The sequence below is a fragment of the Fukomys damarensis genome, unplaced genomic scaffold (assembly GCF_012274545.1).
Source record: "Fukomys damarensis isolate Sample0158 unplaced genomic scaffold, DMR_v1.0_HiC HiC_scaffold_13, whole genome shotgun sequence".
NCBI lineage: Eukaryota > Metazoa > Chordata > Mammalia > Rodentia > Bathyergidae > Fukomys > Fukomys damarensis.
Window position 1 is genome coordinate 38,832,463 of NW_022900925.1, and position 6,827 is coordinate 38,839,289.

The 6,827-nt window shown below is 55.0% G+C and overlaps 1 protein-coding gene across 3 annotated transcripts in view; it reads left to right on the forward strand.

Annotated features, from left to right (window-relative positions):
* Window positions 1–6,570: 6,570 nt before the first annotated feature.
* The window catches only part of Tmub2 (transmembrane and ubiquitin like domain containing 2), a 3,574-nt gene continuing 3,317 nt past the window's right edge, over window positions 6,571–6,827 (forward strand). For all 3 annotated transcript variants that reach the window (XM_010642945.3, XM_010642946.3, XM_033763077.1), the window contains exon 1: window positions 6,571–6,717. The gene's annotated coding sequence lies outside the window, so the exon portion shown is untranslated. The remainder of the gene's footprint in view (window positions 6,718–6,827) is intronic.

The window sequence follows — 6,827 nt, forward strand, 5'->3', positions numbered from 1 at the left end:
CCTCGAGGGACGCCCACAAGACCGAGGCGCGGCTGGCCGTCCCGCTGAACCACAGCGCCAGGCGCATCCGCCCGAGATGCGGAAGGCGGAGCTGGGACCCAGCAGGGATCACAGCTCAGCGGAAACAGCCAAGAGGTTGGAGCATGCCGGATGGTAAACTGAGGCATGGGGAGGATGAGGGTGTGCGTGAGGATCTGGGGTGGGCGAAGCTCTTGGAGGAGTCCAGACCCTCTTGACTCACAGATGCCTAAATGCATCCTCCCGGTGCCCTGGAAGCCTATCCGTGTGCAGGCCATGCCCCTAGAGGTGTGGCGGGAGCGTCCACGGGATGGCCTGGGGCCCCAGTGGCAGCAGCTGGTGCAGGGTGGAGCAGGACCTGGGCAGTGGCCACTGTCCAGCAGCCTGGCCAGCCTCTCACCCGGGCATGGCAGCAGCACCTCTGGCTGAGCCCGTACCCCGTGCTGCAGGGCCGCGCTGGCTCTGCATCTGCGCCCTAACCACTGTAGCCTGTGGGCTGTGCGGGACGAAGGACAGAGGGGTGGGGAGGCTGACCCCGCCTCCCTCCCTCCCCCTAGGAGCTCCAGGCCTTCTCCAGCTCAGCCTTTGTCACGGTCAACCAGCCGCAGGGGCTGCAGCACCTGGGCAGCCTGGCCATGTGCGCCAGCTTGGGGACTGGTGCCTCGAGGCTGCCAGCCAGGTCCCACTGCCCTTGCTGCTGCGTGTGGAGGCCGCATTGAATGACCCAGCCTCCAGCGGAGGCTCTTGGTGGCCCTGTGCTCTGCCTACCCCTCCCCTGGCCACCCTCGTTCCTGTCCTACCTCTGGAAACCCCTTCCTGCACGGGTGCTGGGTGACCTGGGGGAGTTGCGGCTCTGATGGTCCCCCCAGTGGCCCCTCTCCACCTTCAGGCCAAAATCTGAGCTGTTCCAAGGATTTGGGGTGCCGCTCCATGGCAGAGCCCATACCTGGTGTACACGTGGCCTTGGTTCCACCTCTAGTGCCACAGAAACCTCAGGAAACCAGGGCCTGTGGACGCTGCCTGGCTGGTCTCTGCCTGCATTCTGTCCTCCTCTCCCGGTGCCAACCCAGCCACGCTGCTTCAGGTGCTAGCACTGCACTCTGTGCTTGCTTCCCAAGGCGCCATCCGTCTGCACAGAGCTTTCTCTGGGACCACAGCTACCCCACTGCCCCCTTGGCCTCCACCCAGGACTGACTCCAGGCTGGCATTTGTGGCCATCACACCAGGCCCAGGACATGCGGTAAGTGAAGTGTGGCATCCTCGAGTGGCCTCAGGCCACCAGCTGGTCTTCGTCTCTCACTTCCGGTCCCAGAGGCAAAAACACCTTGAATGCCAGTGTGTTGTTTCTGCCCGCGAGCCCACTTGCAGAAAAAAGGTTCAGGAACTCAGACAGGGAGGGCAAGGTGCGGAATCACCAAGCAGACTCCGGTTTCTGGACCGCTTCCACTTTTAATAAGTGCAGCCAGTGATTTATAAAGTTTTGAAAGGGAGTGGCAAAGGGGGAGTGATATATTTGGCCTAACAGGATTGGTTCTTGCAGTGTCCTTGGATGGGCGATGGAGTCATCCAACTAGCGCAGACGGGCGAGGCCATAGCCGGACATAGACAGGCTCAATGCACGAGCTAGGCCTCTACTGGTGTGCTAGGAGACACACGAGCGGTGCACTTGTCCCAGCCAGACTTGTACCTCGCTTTCACCAGTGTGGCAGTGCATACTATAATCTCAGCACTTCAGAGGCTGAGGCCGCAGGATCACTTCAAGTCCAAGGCCAGCCTGGGCTACACAGCTACACCCTGTCTCACAAAAATTAAAATGTAAGAGTGCCTCACTATACCCTTAGGAGGAACCTTTGCAGGCAAGCTGGTTTTTATGTGCTGTTACGGCTTGCGTCCACATGTCCCTCCAAGCCTCATGTGGTCACAGGTGGCACTTTTGGGAGGTGGCTGAATATAGGGTGTGTGATGCTGGGATTGATTCCTGGTGCAATGCTAAGATTAAGGCACACCCACCCCCGGGTGAGAGTGCTACCCAGTAGAATATAGGGGACAGAAATGGTCACTGCTTGTTACTTGCTGCTTGCTGCCTTGCTTCCTTCTGTCTGCCTTGAACTGTTAATCCTTTGCAATCCCCCTCTGCCATCCCAACCTGTTTTGGAGCCAGCCAATTGTGGACTGAAATCACTACAAACTGTAAGCTCAGTAAACCTTTCCTCCTTTAACTGTGGTTGTCAGGGTATTTCATCTCAGCAACAAGAAAAGTAACCAAGACAGCTTGGTACTAGGAGTGAGGTTGTTGCTGTGACTGCACCTGACCATGTGGTTCGGGAGCCTTTGGAACTGGCTTTGGGAAGAGTTTGGAAAGGTTTGAGATGCTGGCTGAAGAAGCAGCCCTGGAAAACTTTAGGCTGTACTTGGTGGGAGATTCTGGTCAGAGCTCAGAACACCAGATGCTCATAGAAATGCTGCTGGTAAAGGCCAGGCTCAGGAGGTTTCTGCTGGGAAGGACTGCATCGGCTGTTGGACTCCAGATATTGTGTTATGTCTTGGAAAAAAAAATTGCCTACATTTTGTTCATGTCCAAAGACTGCTCGAGACTGAGATTAAGGGCAGCAAACTAATTAATCTTGCAGAAATTTCAAGAAAGTCTAATGTTGAGGTGGTGGCATGGCTACTGCTGGAGACTTTTAGCCAGATCTACATTGAGAATCAAGAGCAGAATGATTCAAAACATTGTGAGTTTGGTTAGAAAGAAAGTTCCATAAAGCTGCACATTGGAAAGATAAAGCAGAGAACTTGGTTGCTGAGAAGAGGAACAGAAAAGATGGCCTGAGGGCACCACACGATCCAGCAGGCCTCCAGCCTCTGCAGCCTCAGAGTCACAAAGGTGAAAGACTTTGCTGTGAGAGGAGAGCCCCAGAGCACCATGTTCCAGGAGGGCAGTGGCCTAGAGAACTTATTCCTGGGAAAAGGGTTCAGAGTGCCCAGCGATCCAGGCAACTTGACCCCTCTAGCAAAGAGAAGAGGAGGCCTGGCCACTGCTCTAGCTGGTGGCAGAGCTTGCTGTCACCCACACGATGCTGGTGCTAGGGCGCGTGCAGAATGCAAGAGTTGTGGGGTCGTGAAGGCTTCCACTCAGATCTCAGAATAAGGCCTGAGTGCGCCCGAGAGGGCTGTGTGTGAAGCTGCGTGAAGTCGAAGGTGCAGTGGAGACCCCAGAAGTTTGGAGAAGCCAGGAACATGGATCATCTGAGAAAAACTGCAAGGACAGAGTACAGCCAGCCCCAGAGAGAAGCTGTGGGAGCTACAACCAAAACCAGTGCTGTGCGGGTGGAGCCACCCAAGCCCCATGGAGTTTGCAACTTGCCACTGATTGCCAGGGATGCTGGGCATGGAACCATGGGGCTTAATGTTTACCCTGCTGGATTTTGGTCCCATTCCTTTCTGTCTCCCTATTTGGAATACGAATGTTTATTTTGTGCCATTGCACGTTGCAAGTTTTTAACTTTTTGCTGTTGTTGTTGTTGTTTTTTGGTTTTGGGGGAGTTGTTTGTTTTTTTGAGACAGGGTCTCACTATGTAGTTGAGACTGACCTGGAACTCACTATGTAGCTCAGGCTGGTCTCGAACTCACAGTGATCCTCCTGCCTCAGCCCCCTGAGTGCTGGGATTACAGGCATGCACTACTATGCCCGGCAAAATGTTAAAATCAGGCCTGTAATCTCAGCATTAGGGAGGCTGAGGCAGGAGGATCACTGTGAGTTCAAGAACAACCTGAACTACATAGCAAGATCCTGTCTCAAAAAAACAAAACAGAGAGAGAGAGAGAAAAGAAGTCATTCCTCACTGTTCAGAAACTACCCCTACCCCACCCGCTACTGGGGATCAACTCAGAAGTTTGCACTTGTGAGGTGGGCGTGGTGCCACCGAGCTAAGTCCCCAGCCCCCATTCAGAAACTTTTTTAAAGGCGATCACTGTAGCACCTGGGAAGGGACAGGCTCCCAGCTTCCGAGGCTGCCAGCGTCCAGGGCAGGAAGGGTGTGGCCACGGAGGCCGGGATGCTGCCTCCGACAGCTGAGAACAGACACCAGAGGTGGGCCTGGGCAGCCAGGGCCGAGTGAGGACGTGGCTGGGCTGGCGCCCTGTTGGTGGCACTGTCACTGCGCTGGCACCGCGAGCCCTGGGGAACACCATGTGGGACCCTGTGTACGCCAGCCCTGGGTTCTCTGGAAATTTTTAAACTTTCTTAAGGAGAAGAAAGGGCAAAGACCCGGATGGGTCATTTCCGCAGTGGCCAATGAGGCAGGAACAACTGCAGATTCTCCAGTTCACCCCTGGATGTGAAGTAACAGAGCAGCACACACCGGGCAGGCGACTCCGGCTCTGCAGGCTGAGCCCTGCTGCCCCGGGGTTTGGATAATGGGCACTCAGCAGGGGCTCCAGGGTGACACACCCGCCCAGGACTCTCACCATTCAGCAGCCATCAATTCCACAAAGCTGTCAAATTACGAAATCCAACAGCACAGGAAAGACCAACAACATCCTGAAAGTATAGGAGGAGTTAAGACCTGTTAAAATACTGTGTAAATTCTTAGTTATAGTATTCTTAGTTTTTTGAGACAGGGTCTTGCTGCGTAGTTCAGGTTATCCCTGGGCTCCTGCCTCAGCCTCCCCACATCTGGGATCACAGGCATGCGCCACCACACCAGGCAGTTATGTTTAAAAGGGACCAGCTGGGGAAGCTGGTGCACACCTGTAATCCCAGCCCTGGGGAGGTTGAGGCAGGAGGGTTGCCTCAAATTCCAGGCCAGCTTTGTCTACATAGTGTGTTCAAGGCCAGTCTGGACTGCATAGTGAGACCCTGTCTCAAAAAATAAAAGAGGGGGGACTGGGGATTTAGCTCAGCGGCACCACCTGTGCAAGGTCCTGAATTTGATCTCTAGTACCAAAAAAGAAAAAAAAAAAAAAAGCTTTTAAAAAAAGCTAGACACAGGCTGTTCATTGTTTGATTCCCTTTGTTTGAACTACAGAAATAGAGCTGGAGCCAGGTGTGGCACAAGCCTGTGCTCCCAGCTACTCAGGAGGCTGAGGCAGGAGGATGGCTGCAGCCCAGGGTTGGCGGCTACTGTGGGAAACAAGGCAAGACCCCATCTCACAGGATGTACGAACAGAATAAACAAATGTACAGTGACAGGTTCAAGAGCAGTTGGCCTCAGAGGCCACTGGCTAGGGTACCACGTGGGAACCGAGGGTGACTGTTTCTTGCTCTGGGCGCTGGCTCCACTCTGAGGCCTGGCTCCGGGCACCAGCACACTCTGCTTACATTTACTCCAGTCTGCATTGTTTACACTTTAATCCACAGATTGCAAAGTGGACCACAAGGTGGAGCCTAGTTTAGGCAATTTAGTGACACCTCTCAAAAGAATAAAAGGGCTTGAGGAAGAAGCTCAGTGGAATAGTGCCTACCTAGCACAGAAGGAGCAAAACTTTTGCCCTAAGGATCACACGCAGGGTGTGTGCAGAGCTACACCTTTTTATTATTCATTTTGAGACTGGCTCTTGCTAAGTGGCTAAATTGCCCAGGCTGGGCTTTTAACCTGCGAACCTCCTGCCTCAGCCTCCTGAGTGCTGGGATTACAGGTTTGCACCGGGCTCCACCACGCCAAGTTTCTCTTCTGTCCTGGCCTCTGCACTCAAAATTCCCTCTGCCTGGAATGCAGTTCCTCCAGCTCCCCCTCAGACTAGCTCAATGTCACCCCTTTGGGACTCCTTCCTGACTACCTAAGGGGCCCACCAGCCACTTCCTCCACAATCTTTTTCTTGAGAAAAAGATTGCTATGTCTTGCTATGTGTTCTAGGCTGGCCTCGAACTCACTGTGAAGCCCAGGCTGGCCTGGAACTTCCTGCCTCTGCACCACCACCATTTTTTTTTTTCCAAGTTGCAAAAATCTGGTAAAGTCCTGAGAAGCTGGACATTTTTTTGGAAATATTTTTCTGTGCCTGGTGTGGTGGCGCAGTCCTGTGATCCCAGCCGTCAGGAGGCTGAGGCAGGAGGATCGCAATGGGTTCCAGGCAAGCCTGAACTACACAGTGAAATCCTGTTTCAAGCCAAAAAAAAGAGGAAAAACTTTTCCTGCTTTGGTTCCTGCCTTCTTGCGCCCCAAGGCCGCGCTGGACTGCGTCGTACGCCGCCCGGCGCCACAGCTTCCGAGCTGGTCTTCCGAGCTGGGATTCCGGGTCTCGCTGACCAAACCGACTCAGAGCCAGGGACGCCACCAGGTGGGCCAGAAGCCCAGGAAAGAGACCGGAGGCTGGCTCTGCACAGGCGCGCCAGTCGCAAGGACACGCCCATCCTTGCTCCCCCTCCAGCCCCGCCTCCGACCCTAGAGCGGCCTGAGGCGCGCCCACCACGCGTACTCCCGCCCCTCGGAGGGACAGGATACCGCCTACAATGACTCCGCCCACCTCCCCCCTTCGAAATCTGTCCCTTTTATTTAGTTTCTTTTGCGTCAGCACGCCTTACGTATCTACGTCATCAACGACCGTCGCAGAGGCGGGACTTCCTGTCCCTGCTCTAACAGCTTCCGGGAGAAGCCGGAAGAAACCGGGCCCTGGATAGAATCGGGGAGTGCCAGCCCCTCCGGAAAAATGAAACCAGAGACCGCCCTAGGGAAGTCAGGACACTGATCCTGGCCTTTTCAGGTGAGGACTCCTTCCTCGCGGAGGTACAGTGCCGGGTCCGGCTCCCTGCCTTTCCCATGACGCCCCGCGCAGCCAGGCCCCGCCCCGCCCCGCCCCGCCGAGGACAAGTT